General features: G+C 38.7%; 1 protein-coding gene and 1 non-coding gene across 14 annotated transcripts in view; both read left to right on the top strand.

The window, feature by feature from the left end:
• The window catches only part of LOC107993055 (serine-enriched protein), a 134,635-nt gene that overhangs the window by 27,837 nt on the left and 87,848 nt on the right, over positions 1-18,950 (top strand). For 8 of the 13 annotated variants that reach the window (XM_017049247.3, XM_017049248.3, XM_017049246.3 and 5 more), the window contains exon 12: positions 15,736-15,883. The gene's annotated coding sequence lies outside the window, so the exon portion shown is untranslated. Of the gene's footprint in view, positions 1-12,459; positions 12,607-15,735; positions 15,884-18,950 lie in introns of all 13 variants that reach the window. The other 5 variants (XM_062081089.1, XM_062081091.1, XM_062081088.1 and 2 more) reach the window with 2 other exon arrangements.
• Trnap-cgg (transfer RNA proline (anticodon CGG)) lies at positions 1,832-1,903 on the top strand. Its single transcript has one exon. It is a non-coding gene; the product is annotated as a tRNA-Pro (tRNA).

Genomic DNA, 18,950 nt, shown 5'->3' with positions numbered 1-18,950 from the left:
CCGAGGCGTTTCTCTACGATATTAATATATTTCGTATCACTTCTCACGCTACAACCGTTTTTATTCCCCCCCTCCCCTTTTCTTTCTTTTTGAAAATTGAAAAAAACGTTTGTAAATATCGTAAAATTTAATATTAACATCGGAGTATTTAACTATCTGGTACACAAGACACTCGTAAAATCACTTTTTCTGTAAATAAAGTTTAACTAGAAGCAAGTCGGTGTAGGCAATATTTTGAAAGAGATAAAAATTAAAAGAAATTTTAATATTTGTTCTTTTATGATTTATAATTATATTTAAACGAAATTAAAAGAAATTCGTCACGAATCTTTAGTTTTAATTCTTTATGAATATCAAACATGATATACGTTGGCGAAAATTTTGTAAATAATAAATAATCTTCGAAATTTCCTGTAAATATTTTTATATTTTAATTGCATTTTTTAATATTTATAAGCGCAAAATATTACAAGTTGAAATGAAGCAAAAACTTTATTTATTTCATTCTATATTTACGACTAATTGTAAGAATAATATCTGCAGGAGATATATACGTATTACTTTCTTTTTCTAAATATTTGTTTGGAAATTCAGATCGTTCTAGTTCCTACATTTATCTAGAAAATCGTGAAATATCTTTCCAATATTTGTCAAACGATTATCGTTATCGTAGATCTATGCAAAAAAATCTACTATATTTTGTGGAGAGGGATAAATTAAAAAAAGATGATAATAGTCACAATCGATTCTTAAATATTTTACGAGTAAGTTTAACTTAATTAAAAAGAACGCACATTTCGCTTCTTACTTTTTCACGATAAAATTATTCCTCTAATCTTTACGAATGATCTATAATCGTTAAAATATCAGCGACTCGATGCAACAATAAATTAAATTACTATTTATTTCGGATTATCCTTTATCGAATAAAAATTTTTTAGAATCTTCTACGAAGAAAGGAAAATGTATTTTGGTTGAACCTGAATAACAAAGGCTTTTAAGGCTTTTAACCCAACTATAAGAGAATGAGATTGTAATCCTATGAAAAAAATTAAAGCTACAGTTTATATTTCCTTCTGGAGAACATCTACTTCCGGTAGAAGGGATGTACGAGATGAGAATTAAGCGGACGCGGTTCATGGCGTCTCTCTCGCGTCTAGAAACGCAACAAGTTTCTACCTCGTCGACTTTGACGCGACCATAATTACGTTGCAGCGATGAAAAGCAATCACGCAGTTTCTGACCTTTCCTTCTGACTTTGTTGCGAGAGATCGAAACGCGGAGGGATTATCTTCTTGCTGGCAGGGCAATTGCGAGGACGCCGAGGCGGCACGCAATGCTAATCGCGAATGCAACGTTCGCACCACAGATGGCGCCACGTGCACCAACTCTGAGAAAACCGCATTCCCGGCCCCCATTCAAACGAGCTAATTAACGCTTTTTCCATCATCCGTTGGACAATCGTGTTTCTTCTCATGGTGATGATGGAATTCTTGATAGTCGTAGCAAAAACGAGAGACGTCTGGTGGCAATCAATTAGGGAAACGAGTTGCAAGAATGCGTATCGATTATTTTTTTGCCATAATTCGATAATCTTTTTTTCCCGCCTCTTCTAATTACCTGATCGACCATTATCGCGATTCGATGATATATATATTCTCGAAATATACGAGTTTATCCACGCGTTCGATCGCATGTTTTACACGTGTCAAGCTGCTCGAGCGCGAAGAATGCGCGCGTGTAATAAATTATTATAATCAGTCGATCGTGATAAAGATTATTATACATGTTAATTGGCGTTTTTCTACTCGTTTAACAAAAAATATTATCCGGCTCGTTGGTCTAGGGGTATGATTTTCGCTTCGGGTGCGAGAGGTCCCGGGTTCAAATCCCGGACGAGCCCGTGGAATTTCTTTACTTTTACTTTTTACCAACAACCGTGTACAACACTTTCGTACGCCGCTGTTTCGAGAGCACAGGCGTGAGGTTATGTCTCCAAAATGTCTCGCTCGTTTTTGATTTGGTAAATTGTTCTCTTTTTTTCTTTTCTTTTTTTTTTTTTCTTTCTTTAATGGTCGTTGGAATATAATACATATTTATTTCATTGACGTTTGATAATTATAATTGGACAACTGACTTTTTACTCATTTCTTTTTTTAAAACTTGCTATAAGTTATACGATTTGGAATTTGCATATTTGCATATTTATCGATATTTTATAAATTTTATTTCATCTGTTTATCAATGTTCTAATGTATCTTGTTAGCATATCATTATCATTTATTGTAATTATTTATTCTTAATTTTTAAATCGAAACTTTAGAAATTTTAATCAATTTACAATTACTTTTATAAGCGAAGGATTAACGGTAGAATTGCTGATCTAAGTAAATATGTCTAAATTATTATGTCTAGATAGTAGATAATTATGATTAATGCGATATAATGAAAATAATTAGATACACACATGTATAATTTAATATTAATTATGTAAGAATATTTGTGCACATTTTTAATAATTGCAAATATAAAAAATTTAAAACTCGTCATTTTAGATAGCAGCAGTTCTAAAGTTAATTGTCGTGATTTGGTAATGGATCTCAAAGAAACTCAAGTGTAATCTTCTATTCGTGTAACCGTTGCCGTAGATTACTTAATATTAAGATATTATCTCATTTTTAAAGATGAAAAAAAAATATGTGCAATGTCTCGGGATATGCTATGAGTTTCGTATCTCGTATAAAATATAACTTGATTTAATCGAATCATAGAATTTTAAGTATTCAACGGAATATTATTAACATTGATTTTAAATTTAGAATATCTCGAAAAGTTTTTGAAAGGTTCGTTAAGTATTTTTTATATATTGACAAAATTTAGCAAATGTTTGTTAAATTTTTTCATCATATAATAAAAGAAGATTTTTTCCAAGATTTTCAAGATTTCCAAGATATGTGTAAATATATACATGTCCCACTTTGGTGATATTCTAATTCTAGTATATATTAATCTTGACAATGCTTTCCAATGCTATTACATCGATTTTTCTCGAGAAATTAATGCATCAAAGTCGAGAGTCGCCAATGATTATTGCGAAATTACTCCTCTAAATGAGCGAATGCATCAATTTTATTTAATCAAATTCGCAAGTCACTTTCTTGTTTCCGACACCCTCGATGCAATTCGATAATGTCTTTTGAAACCTGTTTTCATCTCAATTTCTTCCACGAACATTAGTGCTCGTGTATTCTGTCCTTTCCATTAAGACCCTTTCTAATAAATCTAATAACTCTAATAATTCTAATAATTCACGCACAACTTTCGAGTAACCTAATCACGTAACTTGTATATTACGATTCAACGAAATTTGATATTTTTATCTATTTCGTAATTATCGATTTCTTCGGGATTAACATTCTCGATGATACACGCACGTCAAAAGTCTGTGTGTTGAAAATCCTTGAAGAAAGAAAAGAAAAATTGCTGTCGCGCGAATGGCATAAGATACGAGTAAACAGAAGGTAATATAAGAAACGGGATATGGATGACCATGGTTGATCGATAGAGTACATTAAGGATGACGCGAATTTTAAAAATTATCGAAATCTGCCATGTGTTAACTCTTACTCACGAGATAATCAACGCCCTCTACCGTCGTGCAAATTCATTGCGAGGATCCTTTCCCTGTCAAGTAATGACAGAAATAAACGTATCAAAATATTCGTCCTCGAAACACGTTTTATTACCGTGTTACTAGCCAGTCGAAGGATTTTTACCAAGGTCGGTCGATTATAATTATCGATCGACACTGGTTATTCGCAATTATTTGTTACGATAAAATCGTAGGATAATTAAAGATTTTATAGAAAGATTAATGGAGCATTAATAAAATGGATGGAACAAAAGTCTATTTTTCTTGCAATAAACTTATCTCACGATGGGATAAAAGAACGACGAATACTTTAGATAGGTTAGTTTCACAACGTTCGTTGGTTACGCTGGTAGTCCGCTAGGTTATGTTTACTGTGTAAACAATTTGAATACACGACGTTGCGTTATGCTTCTCTCCTTTTTTCCTTCTTCTTTTTTTTTTTTTTTTTCTCTCCCTCCTCATCCTCTCTTTACATAATGAAGCAGTCGTCTGAGTCGTATTGTGCATCGCGACATAGCCGCGAATCCGCGTGTATAATACAATCGTAGTTAATTCGGGGCAAAAGTTTCGACACTTGACAGACGGACGAAAAAAAGCGGGCAGAAAAAAGTCCATACGAAGCGTTACACAACGTCTTGAGACGTACAACGCGAAAGGGGCCATCCTTGTTTCTAAAAGTGAATGTTTGGCCAAAAATGTACGGAACGATCGGGGCCACAGCATTGCCATAGTTCGCGATCATGGTGCTCTCTCGCGGTTAGTTAGTTAGCATGGTTCTCTTTCATCGATGACCAAAAGAACACGTTTAACCAAAAAAAACCAGGATGCGTTTCCATTCTTTACGCTTTTTTTGTGACCGTTGTGATTAAGTAATACGTAATTAATAAAGGCACCGTTTTATTCTGATTTTTTTTTATCGTACACGCTCAAAGTAATTACCGTTTCTCCCTTCCCCCATCATGGTGTATGTTACGATCGTGTGTATTCGTGTGTAATGTTGAATACATCGCAGGATCAGCCGTAAAATTGTGAACGTGCAATTAGGGCCAAGTCGTTAATTTATTTTTCTCCAAGTGAAAATTATATTATTTCAGCATCAGTATTGTTTCGTATCGCATAAAACGCGAAACCGTGCAAGTTTCGGTAAAGAAGGTATTACTAATGAACAACGATTAGAGAAATGTTAATTTGGAATAATTAATTTAAACATTTTTAATATCGAAGGAATATGCGAAGAACCAGAGTAGGTTTTTTTAATTAATAAAATTAGTCTTCGTTAGTACGTCTTAATTTAGTCTTAACTTTGAAATATTATAGGGTTCCCTATATTTCCCCTATATTTTCATCTGTATATCTCTACTAATAAAATAAGAGTTTGCGGACGGATCATAACTTAAACTTTTAATATCAAACAAAAATTATAAAGCAAAGTAAAAATAGTAAAAGATTCAGAGATTTCTTACAAATATTTAAAACAAAAAAAAAAAAAAAAGAAACGAGAAATGCAATATTCCAAAATTAGCAACGTTCAAGTATCAGTTTCTTACCCTATTTTTTTCGAACGCTATTATTTTTCCTTCCCTTTCTTCTCTCTTCTATGCAACAAATGCGATTAAATTTCTTCGATTCGGGGTAAAAACGCACGTATACACACTCGTGGAGCAGAGACGCACCTGCACCTACGTACGAGTGCCCGAGCCTGCTTGTGGTTACTACTCAAGTCTCTTCGCGGCCACCTCTTTCAATTACCCGGGTCAGCCCGAGGTCGATGTCATTTATGCGCTCTGAAGGCTCCTGAGCTGGCGTGGAGATTATACAACGATAAAATATCGACGCGTTGACGTTGAACGGATTTTTACAGACACGAAATCCTCCGTTGGCCACGTTTAACAGCGACCATGTTTTGCAGCTTAACTTTATCGGCCAATTAAATGGCCGGTGGAATATTTTCAAGTCAAACACCGGTTGCTTTCGTTAAGACGAGCGAGTAACGACACCGGCCAATGGAATTTCCATGGGAATCGAGGGCTCCCCTCCCGCTAGTTCTTCCCTCGCGCGCGCCAGGAATTTTTGCTGCTTTCAGGAAGAAGGCTCTGGCCTCGCCGTTTGTCTCGCCATTTAGTGAGACCGGCCGCTAATCGCCACGGCAAACGCGGCAATCTAGTTTTTGATTTTTCGGCAGATATCACCTTTTTTCGGCTGGCCAGCGTAGACAAACAGGAAACCCAGGTTAACTGAACTCGAAACTGTGAAAACAAACCGAACGAAATTTCCTCGATCCGCACGGAAACCTCCTGGCAAGAACGAAGATGAAGACGCAAAGCGTGTTATATTTCTCGTTGGCATTAGATCGTGCTAAAAATTCTTTCTCTATCCCTTTGAAAACTTGGAGAGTTTATATAATTCTCACGTTTTCTTATTTTATTTTTTTACTCGCAACCGAAACAACTAAATAATTTTTCGGAGGATTCAGACAAATTTCATTTTATTTCAACAAACGAACGAAACAGAGTCACACCGATAAAAAAGAAAAAAAATAAACAGCCAAACGTTATCACCATCAATCAACATCATCAATCCGTTTCGTGCGTCGTCGTTACTTTCACCCCGGTATCGTTCCCGTGTCTCGTGCACGTAGCTGGATCCCCTCGGAGCTATATCGTGTCAGGAGTTTAATTAAAGATGGTTCAGCAGGAAGAATTCCTCCCGAGGAGGAGTTTCTACGCTATGCGTGCAGTATGCCTCGTCTCGAGTCAGTCAGCCGGGGATATCGGATGGAACCCCGGTGTAATCTCGTGCCCGCGAAAATTTCTCCTCGGGGCACGTTTTCAAAGGAACTCACCGACTCGCTCTCGCTCTATGCCAGATACACATACTCACTTGTGTACTCGTCGAGGAGGGAGAACAGTCGAGGATAGGATAGGAATCGACGGGAAACAGACACGAGCGAGAGCTAATTTGGCGGACGTGTGGAGGGACGTCGTCGTCCTGGGGTAATCCCGGTATATACGCTGGATAGAAGGAGTTTCTCCGTCGTGGCATCTATCCGAGGTGCGTGGACGAGGTAATGTGGGAGAGGTCGGCTAAGGTCGGCTGAGGTCGCGCACGAGGCACGCATGCCGGAATACAGGGTGCTCGTAAAGTCCCGATTAGAGAAGACGAGAGACGAGACGATCCTCTCTCGCGAGTTGTGCGCATCGCGGAAGATAGGATTTCCCAAGAATTCCAGGTAATATCGAAGCCTGTCGGTGTGCGGAGAGAGAGAGAGGATCTCTAGGAGAGGCTCTCTTTATGGTCAGGGATCGATGCATCGGGGGTTTGTGTGAGAAGAAACGGACGATTTTGTGATTTACGCAGAATAATCCCATTACGTCATTTGGAATTCTGGCTGAAAAAGATATTTTACATTTACGGATACGATCGTGACTATTTCTGCGAATGAGAAGAATATTTCAGTGGTATTTTATGGAGATTGAATTTCGGAATGATTTACACCCTCGATTTTAAAGATCAATGGCAAGTTGTTTTCGGAGAATGGATTTGATTTTCCTTCTGAAATATAAATATCATTGTAATGATTGAATGGATAGAAAAAGTAATAATTCAACGAAGGAGATGAGAAAAGCCTCGATTAATTGTTAATCGAAATTGGAAATTTTTATTCATTTTGAATTTCATCGTCGCGAGAAATTTTCAGAACGAGTGATCGTTGCGGTAGCCTCGATTGAAACTGGAGCGATGATCGAATAATAATAACAGCTTTGCACGGAAGTTGTAAGTACATGATCGAGCATCTCGTATCGTATAGAGTGCAAAGAATCGTTGGCACGTCGACTCTCACGATTGTTTTTCACCTAGCTTCAACCTTTTTCGTGTAGAATAGGCGGCACTCCTTGTGCACACGATAAAAATATCGTTTATAACGACTTGGTATGGCGATTGAAACATAATAAAAGAGACAAAAAAGAAGAAACGATGGGATGCGTCAACGGTGGGACGTTTAACAGCGGTATCTCTTCGTTTAATTTGCCGTCGTTGCGTTACAATGTGATACACGACGAAATTAAGGAGTTATGGGAGAGAATATATACAGGGTAATTTAGAAATACGTGTCAACATTTCAAGGAGTTTACATACTAAAAATTGGAATTATGCACGATTAAAAACAATTTTCCATTCGTGTTTAACTTGTGCCTCAAAATATTTTATTGCACGCCTTGGCGTTAAATCGGAAAACAAGAAAGTACGAAGGATTCCTCGAATTGATCTTGAATTCATTTTCTGTCTCGAAAATTGTGCGCAGATTTTAAAAAACCCAAAAAGATCTAATCGAGTCGAGTCGAGAGAACAACCATTTACCAACAAAGAGACACACCCCTTTAGTGTCTCTTCCTGTATTTCCAAATCACCCTGTATATTCGAGTTGGAAAGCGATTACCGTATGAATTTTCATACGCTGTATAACGTTCGATAATGGTCATGGGACGCGACACACGGGGAAAAGCATCTCTGTCACGGAGGTTAATATTTAGCCGAGGTATCTCGGGAAAACAAAGTGAAAGGTAGAGTGGTAAGCATCATCATCCTTCGCCGATCCCGACGTTGTATACGCGCCCTGGCTATGCACATACAGTTTATATGGCCTATGAATCACGGCAACCGTGATGACCACATTTAGCCCGAGAGAGCTAATTGAAACTTTTATTCGTAATTACGCTTCGCTCTTTCCACGTCCTTTTTTCTTTTTTTTTTCTTTCTTTCTTTTCCTTTCTTTTCTTTTTTTCTTGACACTCTTCCGACCACGTTCCAACCACTACTCTTCCAATCCCGTCCCCGCCCCGCGTGTATTTCACGGTTTGTAAAATTGTGCGCCACACAAACGAGACGCCTCTGAAATAACGGCCGACACGTCGATGGATACTCCATACTCCGTCTGAATTACTTCGTACACTTTACTGCTACTTCCACGGATCCGGTAATGAGCGTGCACCGATGAGTTGCGGCTTGGGGCGCGTTACGATGCCCGATTTTATTGCCACGGTGCCGAAAGGCCCGACGATCGGGCGATCTGTCGTGATTAGCGTGGGCATTTTTGCCGGTTTTGCAACTGTCTTGCAATAACCATATAGCATTACTATTTCCCATTTCCACAGACTACACCGTGAGCGTAACGAGATGTTCGTTCGCACCTTCGGAAGAGTCCCGATATTCTTTCCGTTTAAATAACTGTTTACAACCGCGTCGATCTTAAATCAATTTCACGCACGTCCCAACGTGTGTATACGTATGTTGGCCGGTGTAAACCGTTGGTGTAAACGATAATCGGTTAACCGGTATGATTAATCAACGTATACATCGGCCAGAATTCGTGTGGTTAATAGATTCCTCGATTATCGGTGAATTGGTTCGATTAGTTACGACGTACGATCCTTTTCACACGTGACTCGATGCCACGACTCGAGTGAATCGAGTTGTTAGGGAAATTGATGGTCGGTTTTCCACGATTCTTATTTCGGATATATTGTTAAATTTGTACAATTATATGTTAACTTGTTTTTACAATTACAAATGAGAAAGATCGATGTAATAAATTGTTAGGGAATATTAATGACGTGTATAGTAACCGTAGTGCGACTTAAGATAATAATAGAAAGTCAGCTTTTTGCGATAGAAAGTTTTATAACAAGTGTATATAGGAGGAAATAATTAATAGAGTTATCAATCCTACGGTTTCAGGTTTCCATAGAATTGTTTTATATCACAATTTTATATCAAAAAAGAACATAAAATAATTAGAAACTGCGAGAGAAGTATCAATCACGCGAGTGGAATTGTCGAACTTGTAATATAACTTTTTTTTACGTAGAAAGTCTTTCAAATATAATAAATAAACGTCGTAGTAAGCACTTTATCCAATATATCATATCTCTAATAACGAAATGAAGTTTGTGCGAAATGGGGAAAAAACTGCGTAAATCGCGATTCAGCACGATTCATTTTCTACGCGTGTTCCTTATAAAATCAAGAAATCTTTGAAATCCTTTGTTCCAATCTGTCACTCGTCATTCAACGTACAATATAAAATACTCGATCAATTTCCCCCGTATTCACCATATATATACCATATATTCGCTCGATAAATTATAGCACCACTATCTTACCAAAAAGAAAAAAAGGAAAACGAAAAACAAAAATCCTTCCAAAGTTAATTTCGCACCCTCTCCAACTTCCTCGATCGTATTAACTCGAATTTGACCGTTCATCGAGCATCCTCTCCTCCCAAGAGGATATACATATACATGCGAGCAGCACGCGGTCAAGGCTCACAGCTACCCCCGGTGAGGTCTTCATCGGCTACCGCGACATTGAGGAATATTCCCCTCTGCACCTATCCCGTGGCCTTGTTGAGGGATAGCCTCATCGCGAGGCGAGTCAGAGCCGATGCTAATCACTCGCCGCGGCCGGCCAAAGTTACATTATCCGCGCGAAAAATAAAAGAGAGTCGCGGAGCTACTCTCGCCTCTTCATTAGCATACAGCTTGGCCCTTTCGCGCGCCACGTATGGGCCGCTCGTCATTAGCCTGAGACGCGATTAATAATTGCCCGAGACGGTTAACAGTCGATGCTTATTTCTTCATCGTGCGTGTACGCGCTCGAGAGGAGGGGGCCACCCTTGGTTGCCTCGCTGGAATAATCGTTGGTAATTAGACCGTGGAATCGAGGCATCTTTATCACCCACAGGTTCAGAGGATTATCCCCCGGGTCGTTTAACGTCGCGTTACCCTTTTTCTTCCCCGGCCTACGTTTTCATTAACGGCTGACATTATGTTTCACTCGCCGCCGTAATACCAATTGAGATGGATCGCGGCGCGTAGATCCGCGGATCTGTGATTGATGGGTTTTAGAGGTTGGACGTGGTGGAGGAAGGACGGCCGAGTTATTAGAATCGAATTATTGCGATAGGAAGGATATTTTTTCTTCTTCTTCTTCTTCTTCTTCTGTATGAAATAAATGCGCGCATTATAATAACTCCGAGGAAGGTGTGATCTATAATTAAGTTGAAGTAATTGTATTGAGTTCGTGGGAAAGCTTGGCTTTCGATTTCGAGAAGATAAACAGCGATTTTAAATGAGCTGTACGTTATATTTAATTTTATGAAAAATTTTTTATTTTGTTCTTATCTATCTAGGAATCAATATGGATTAAGCAATTACAATAATTAAAAATAATTATAAGCTAGTTTCGATTCGTTTCTGTAACGAATGATATATTATAGCAACTTAATTTATTTTCACGCTTATTATTCGTAAATAGATTTTACAGATTCTATTTCATGTTTAAAAATAAGCGCCAACGATGACAAGTTAAAAAAAAAGAAGAAGAAGAAGAAACCTGAATTTTAGAATTAATTAGAAATAATTAACAAATTTTAATTGATTTCATTGAAAGAAAAAGAAAAACTCTCTTGGACGTGAAATTACAACAGACTCGTAAACATTATCAAGAATGAAGGGGGAATCTAATCGCGAGGACTATGAATCGTGATGCGTCAAAGCCGCGTTCTATCATCGCGGAATCATATTATTATTGAAGCCCCACGATACGATCCACCGTGTCGACGAGGTAACACTTTGTAAAGGTGTCAGGTTTCTCAATTACCTGTTGCGTAACTCTTAATTACGATGCCGCTCGGCGTGCGATAATTCGTTACAATGTATGCTCTTGTGGCCGAGATGCAACCGCTACTTACCCACACGCGAATACACGTGTACACATATTCGACGAATTTTCGAGCCTCCGCGTACCATCCTTGGAGCGTTACTACAAGGACACCTCTGTCTAACTGCTATTATTCACCAACAGCGGTCGTGATTCGCAAAATAAAATATAGCCGGATATGGTTGGCCGTTTAACAGAGAAGGAAGAAAAGAAAGAACAAAAAAAAGAAAAGAAAAAACAACTTCGATTCGACCATTCGAATCTTCTTTCTGATATTCCTGAAAAGTGAAACTGTAGTTGAACGCGGGAATTGATAAATTAGTCGAATCGACGAGTAATTTATTAAAATGCACGCGCGCGTATTTTATATGTATATCATCGTGATCCTCGTAGAGGTTGGCCGAGGGAACAGGTATGCCGTGATATAATATCGCGGTCCACGAAAGGAGGACCTATTCGCTGAACCACCGTTAGAGAGATAGAGGCGCGGCAAGAACAGGCCTTTATGATCAACTCTCGTCTCGCCTTTCTCTATGGGAAATGGCGTTTTAATTATTACCCGGCGCATTAACCCTCGCTAACCCATCGTCACGCACCTGCATTCATGCGCGTGCCCTCTTGCGTGGGTGTGCGCGATTCCACAGCGAAGATAGTCCTTTGTGAAAGAATTCTCTGATTTTCTCGTCGATCGTAATTTTATATAATGGTATAAGAATGGGTATAAAGAGATTGTAAACGGCTAATCCTCCCCTTCTCCTTTCTTTATTCCTACATTTTCACGATACGAGGAGGATAAATAAAAATAAAATCTCTAACGAATCTATAATGATAATTAAGAGGAGAGTAGAAAGAGAGAAAATAACTGTATCGGTAGATGAGATTAAAATTATTTCGCGCATAAAGAATTCATCGGAGGAAGAAAATTGCTTGAGGAGAGATAAGAAAGATACGTTAAAACATTTCCAAACTCTTGCCTCACGTCGTAACAGCGACAAGTTCCGAGTAAAACGCGGTTCAAGCAACTGTCCGGTTTCCTGCCGGCAATTACACGATCATTGAATCCGCTAACCGTCGACTATGTTAAACAGGTCGCCAATAAACGCCCACGCAGTTGCGAATCGCCAGCGGTTACACGCGCCAACGATTGACGACACCTTCCGAAATCGTCGTTCTATTACGATTCTAACGACTAGTAACCACGAGGTAAAGTGATTTAAATCGCTGCACCATAAGAGGTAAGTAGATGCCTTAAGATTTATCAGGGAGTTCTAATTTGAACAATCGTTTCTCACAGATATCCCGACTCTCGTATATATCTGCGAGGAAACCGACGATTTCAATTAAACTTAATATTATCTCTATTCGTTCGAAGTATCGGATCTTCTCTTGATTTTGCAAATTTTTGTAGCGATAAAAATTAAGATTTAAATCGATTACCATTTAACAGGAGATATATATTTTTTCCCCAACTTGGATAATCGTCCTCGGTTCGAGATATCCCGAGTTAAATCTGAGACGAAGTTGAAATGGTAGCGGGTTGAATGGAGGATTCTGGACATGAGCTTGTTCGTTCCGAAAGAAGTCCGCGAGAGCGGAGAACACGGTGGTCCGTGGCGATGCAAATGCAAATGAGCCAGGTCGGCCCATATAGCGGGCGTGCATAGTGGGTCACATTAATCAGCCGGGCCCCACCGGCCAAATCACTCGCTTTTTAGGCCTCCCTTTAGCCTATCCTTTAGCTTATGCGACCATCGGCCCCCTCCTTCCCCGCCACGAGGATCCGAGTGTCGCAAATATTATCGCGGGATTCTGTACGACCGGTTTTCTGCCTGTGTCCCTTTTCCTCGAGATAATGGCAACGGGCTTAAAACGAACCCCACCGTACTGGTATGCTTGTTCGTCTCCTCGCCAAAATACTTTGTCTTCCGTCCCAGACCAGTTTTGTAACTATTTGTTTCGGCTTCGTTCTCGAATTCTTCCCCTCCAACCTTTCGAGATTCCAGCGTATCCAACGAAAGGCACGAGCCGGATCCACTTTTCGCCGATTTCGAGGGTATAATGGGTATACACCAAAGTATCTCTTTGAATCTCTTTGATTAATCTTATGATTTTTGAACGTAAGGTATATAGGTTGTGTGACGAGATCAAATTCAATACAAATTTTTTCCTTTCAGATTGGTTTTGATTGGTTTGGTGATTATTTTTTTTTATAGTTTCATTTAGATTCATAAAAATATATATGAAATTTTTAAAGAAAGATTTTTAAATATTAGAATCATAATATTTTCAAATCCAATCAAGAAACGTGATAAAATGGAGAATTTTTGTAGATAGTCGATCCTAACTCACTTCGCTTTTAGATTCCGTTCTTTCCTTTCTTATAATTCTGATAAAAAATTGGAATCTTGCGATGTCACTGATCCCATAATTGTTCGTAACGTCATGCAGAATTCCTTGGAGAATTTCGGCGAATCTCGCGTGCACCAATTACACGAGTAAAGTATCGATCGAATTGGAGGAGCTCGGTTAAAAATTTCCAGCATTTCTACCTGTATCGGGCCAGTTCCCCGCAATCACTGGACGGCGCTTACGCCGTGCATGCGCGCACGTACACACGCGTGTAACAGCGACCTGCCACGAGCAGGTTGTACTTACAGGACCGTATTCGGCGCCACTTAAGCGCCGACAAACTTATCCGTAACTACTCGATCGGCTCTCTCCTCTGAACTTCTGCCGGGTACCAGGCCGAACGGGCGAGCAACATATCGAGAGCAAACGGCTCTTCCGGAACTCTTATATGGTAGGAGAGTTAAGTACGGACTCTGGGAGTAGTCGGGAATAACTCTGCGGGAATGGGCAATGGGTGAGTATCGAGAGGCGGTCGGAGTCGCAACGGTGGAAATGAGGGGAAGAGGAAAATGATGCTTTAACGAAGCAATAACGTAGGTAAAGAAAGGGTTATAGACTCGTAAGTGGCCACTTAAGCGAAGGTAAATGAAAACTTCCCTCGTGTAACGGTCCGCTTCGAGCTTCCAATTGTTGAATCGAAAAATCGATGCCCGGTGATTCGTATTCTCGTGCGATCTTTTTACTATTGCATATACTGGGTGATCAACGAGAACGAATCGATATTGTGATATGAAATGGAAATGTTAAGATGGAGGTCGAAGGTGGAAAGATTATTTACCAAGGTACGTGAAGATATATGCAAATACAGTCGAGAAAGAAAGAAAGAAAATACGATGGAAGTAATAAGAATATCTATTTGTATGAAACAAGTATAAATCATAATTACGATAAATAAGATCAATATTATTAATTAATAGAAAATTAAACGTGGGCCAAATTGCATGAAATTGTCAAAAATTCGTATTCCGAATACTTATTAATTAATTAATGCCCCCCTTATCCAGAGTCTTTAACTCGCGAGGAGTACTTATTTCCTATTCGAGACAAGGTATCGCACGTATTTCTTCACATAGGTAGTGTCCTCTCCCTAAAGAATCCTTAACATCGTCCCATTATTCTCATTCGCCTTGTCTCGGGACAAAGCGTTCCTTTCCCCCTTAATAGTCGCAGATCTGATTGCGAATCGTACGAGCTCGTTTCTCCTGTGAGCTTCTTGCAAACGATTATTCCAAAAAAGTCCCTTCCGATTACGCGCACTTAATAGGCTCGGACTCGCACGGTAATTGCGGGGTTAACTGATTTTTAATGACGGGTCTGTCGATTGCTACCGCGACCACACCGCGCTTCTTGTTCTTCTTTACGCTCCACCTTCTTTCTCCCTCTCCCGCGTCCTCTCTTTTCCCTTTCATTTCAACGTTGATCCTCCCTTACGAATCCTCCTCTGCGATTCCTCTTCTTCCTCTATACGGACTTCCTCTTATTCTGTATTCCCGGTTTTTTCGACTACGTTTGGTCGAAACGATCGTTACCGTGCCGGCAACCGGCCACGTATCGTTTATTAAACCGCGTTACGAGTTTTTAATACCACCACCATCGCCAGAAAAATTGAGACCAACCGCGTTGTTATTATCCCCTGTCCAATCCAAAGATCTTCCAAAGACTTGTATACTTCGATTACTGCTAGGTCGTTTAAACTTCTCTTATAGGATATTCGTTTTTGATTTTGCCGGTTACATCGGTATATTGTCTTTCATTTTTACTAGATCCAAACTCTTAAGGGACGATTGAAGTAAAAAACTTAAACTTAAAAACTTATAAGACGGTTTACAAAAAATTAATCTATCGTCTAAAAAATAAAAAATAAGAACAATTTCTCGTAATATAAATACGCTTCTTCAATTTTCTCTTTTGTTGTTACTAATTCTATATTCTAATTTCTATTTTACTCTTTTCAGGGGACTGTGCGTAACGGAGGACATTCCATACGTGATAAATTAAATCGATAGCCCCCTTTCCCCCTCCATCAAGAGATTTCAACACGTCATTTGCTACAACAGATTATTACCAACGATCGCCAACTCGTTAGGCACCGCGAGATAGTACGTAAGTACATGCATTTGCCATTTCTCAAAGTTTTAACTTAAGACCTCGCGATTTACAATCCTACGAGGCAGTTCGCGATCCCCGGTGTGGAAAGAGCAGGATCTATTAAGAGCCCGCGACTTGGAAGACCCCGAGTGGCCCCCGCAGGACTAAACTATCGGCAAAATATCGCTCTTCTATATCTTTAACAAGTTCCCTGCCCGTAATCACCGTTCCGGCATTGCCTCCACGTCAATAAATACAGAGTGTGCCGAACGACACGACGTTTCGGTTACGTAATCGTTATTGCAACGCCGATGTCCGTGACTGGTCTCTAAATTATTAAAACATCCTATCCACGACAACACGGTGTAGACGACATAGCGTAACATTTATCACAGACGATGTTATTCGTGCTAATATATTAAGGCTCATTTCCAATTCAAGGATTCGAGAGCACGCAAACACCGCGGCAGGGAATAGGCTCGTATTAATACAGATGTTCATAAATAATACGCGTTAATGTATTTTCGAAATATCGCCGTTGGTTTTCTGGAGGAATTTGGATAAACCAGTTACTAAATCACGGCGATAATTCTTCTCTAATTCGGGATTAAAAAAGAGAAAGAAAGAAAGAAAGGAAATGGGATTTGAATTCTTGGTGGATTTGCAATTATTGAAAGAAATTTTACTTTTGTGTAAAAATTCCACAAAAGTAATCCATTCGTTTTTAATTATTCTTTCGAATATTTGGAACGTTAAAACAATGACAAAATTTAAAGTGAATGAAATAAAAGGATATAGAATATCTCTCTGCCAACAGTTCTGTTTTTACAGAGTTCGTAAATTTTGTCGCAAAAATTGTAGTTTAAAAATCGAGTTGAACGCGAAGTTGAATTCAAGGATGTTTTACATCTGGTTCTACTTTGGAAAACTGTTTCTTCCTATTCCTATGGCAATAATTTTCATGTTCTACGATAATTCATCTGTGATGAAATATTCACAGAGCTATTCAATTCTTAAATATTTTTTTAAGACGAGGAACAAACGATAACAAAGTTGCATAATGTAATTATCATTACATAGCGTCCGTTTGCGTCTTTTCTAATTTGCGTGGGCGTTCTAGGAAGTCGAGTAGATCCGTGACTTTTCAGACCTGTAAATTCGCACGATACTTTCGATCATGACGGCCACTTGGTATTGTTGTTTCTTACGTAGAACGCGAAATCATTGCTTAGAATGGTCATTAGAATATCGTGTTCTATGATAGTTGGCTTCGAAATCTACATTCATTATTGATTCGTCTATATTCATTATTTTGAAGAATACGTAACAACAATTAGTAGAATAATAATGATCGATAGTTCGAATTGTTTATTAAGATAATTTATATATGGCGTCAGATCAGTTCCGAATGATAATTTATTGTTGCTAGCTAACATATTTCTTACGAGATAAAACGTTCATTAAATGAATAAGCAATTTTCGACATTGAAACAGAAGATTGTAGCATAAAAATAACAAGTAATATTCTATAATATTGTAGATTTCAGAAATTTTTTATTTCCAATTATAAATTTTTTTATATTTTCTACAAACAATAGAAAAATTTTGATTTTTTCCATAGGTATTTTATCTCTTGTATTCAATTCTATGCATCTCTCGTTCGCTGTATTTTAATTTTTTATCAATCCTTCATTCTTTTGCGATAATGGTACCGGAAATGATTCTCGATTTTTTTTTTCTCATCATTCGCGGACTTTTTGCGCAGAGAATTAAGAACACAGTTTCTTGAATATGGCGCCAGAACGGAGAAAAAAATGGCCAACAATGTAACGGAAATCACACTCTAATACATTGACACCCATGCACGTTATTATTTTAATGTGGCTCGTTGACTAAGCCCGATGATCCATTCAGATGGCGAAGAAGCTCGAAATGAGCCATTGTGTCGTCGCAAAATGTACCAAGTATCCTCAGAAATAATCGCAATGATGCACACATTGATACAAAACAAAATATCGAAAATAAAACGAAAGAAGTGATCGAACGAATTTTCTTTCATAAGTTTCGTACATCTGATTAAAATATGAAAAATTTACTCGAACTTCATTAAGAAGAGATGATTCATGGATTTTGACAATCGTTAATTGGAAATTGCATACGATCTTATTAAAAATTTTTTTGAAATTGGTTTTTGATTTTGATGTGAATTATGAATAAATTGCGAGTACTTGGAATAATATTATAGAAATTTGATTAGATCAATCAAGTTAGAGGAGTTGAATATTTATTGTTTCAATCTTTTCAGTCAAGTTTAATTTTCAAAATTAAATTTATTTAAAATTTCTCAATTTTTAATAATGCCTTGTACGTGTTGTATCGAAAACAACCTCAACAAATTAAACGAGCAACGGTAGATAGATAGTATGTAACGAAGAACGATACGCCAATAAAAAAGAGGAACATCGTGCCTGAACACAATTAATAAACGCGTGATAACCAGCGCCGAGCAAAATCCAGAACATTTATGAGAATTCCCCCCCTTCAAGCGCAACCAACCCATCTTCGTTAATGCATCAAAGTGGCCTGTTGCATCGGCAACAAGCGAGCAAGAAAAAGCGAGGCGCGTTATTAACGCCAGTACACGGCCGAGAAATAAAACAAATTTCGTACAGCACGTACGTCAGAGGCGTGTATGCAAATGCTGTACGGAAGAGGGCATAAAGCGGCCCAAACGATAAAATAAATCGTAGAGGGCGCACGCGATTCGATGCGCCGCGCTATAGGCAACCAGTGCGCCGCTCGATATACATTTAAACGACATAGTAGTCGCACGATGAAACTTTATGGATGCTATTAAGCGGCACCGAGGCAACGGTCGAAGATGAGGGCCGATAAAGACGTTGTCAGGTACCACTAGCCTTTAGCAGTCCTCCCTTTTTCGGGGAGACGAGTCTTAAGCCTTTTTCGGGACGCCTCTCGTGGCTGACTGGGCGTTAGTCAGGATTAGAAGGGTTCTTTGCCTCGTCTCGAAATTCGTTAACGCGAAGATGTATTCACGGGGATCGGTTGAACGAAGTGGGAC

The sequence above is a fragment of the Apis cerana genome, linkage group LG10 (assembly GCF_029169275.1).
Source record: "Apis cerana isolate GH-2021 linkage group LG10, AcerK_1.0, whole genome shotgun sequence".
Lineage (NCBI taxonomy): Eukaryota > Metazoa > Arthropoda > Insecta > Hymenoptera > Apidae > Apis > Apis cerana.
Note: the sequence above shows the minus strand (reverse complement) of the source record. Positions and strands in the feature narration are given on the sequence as shown.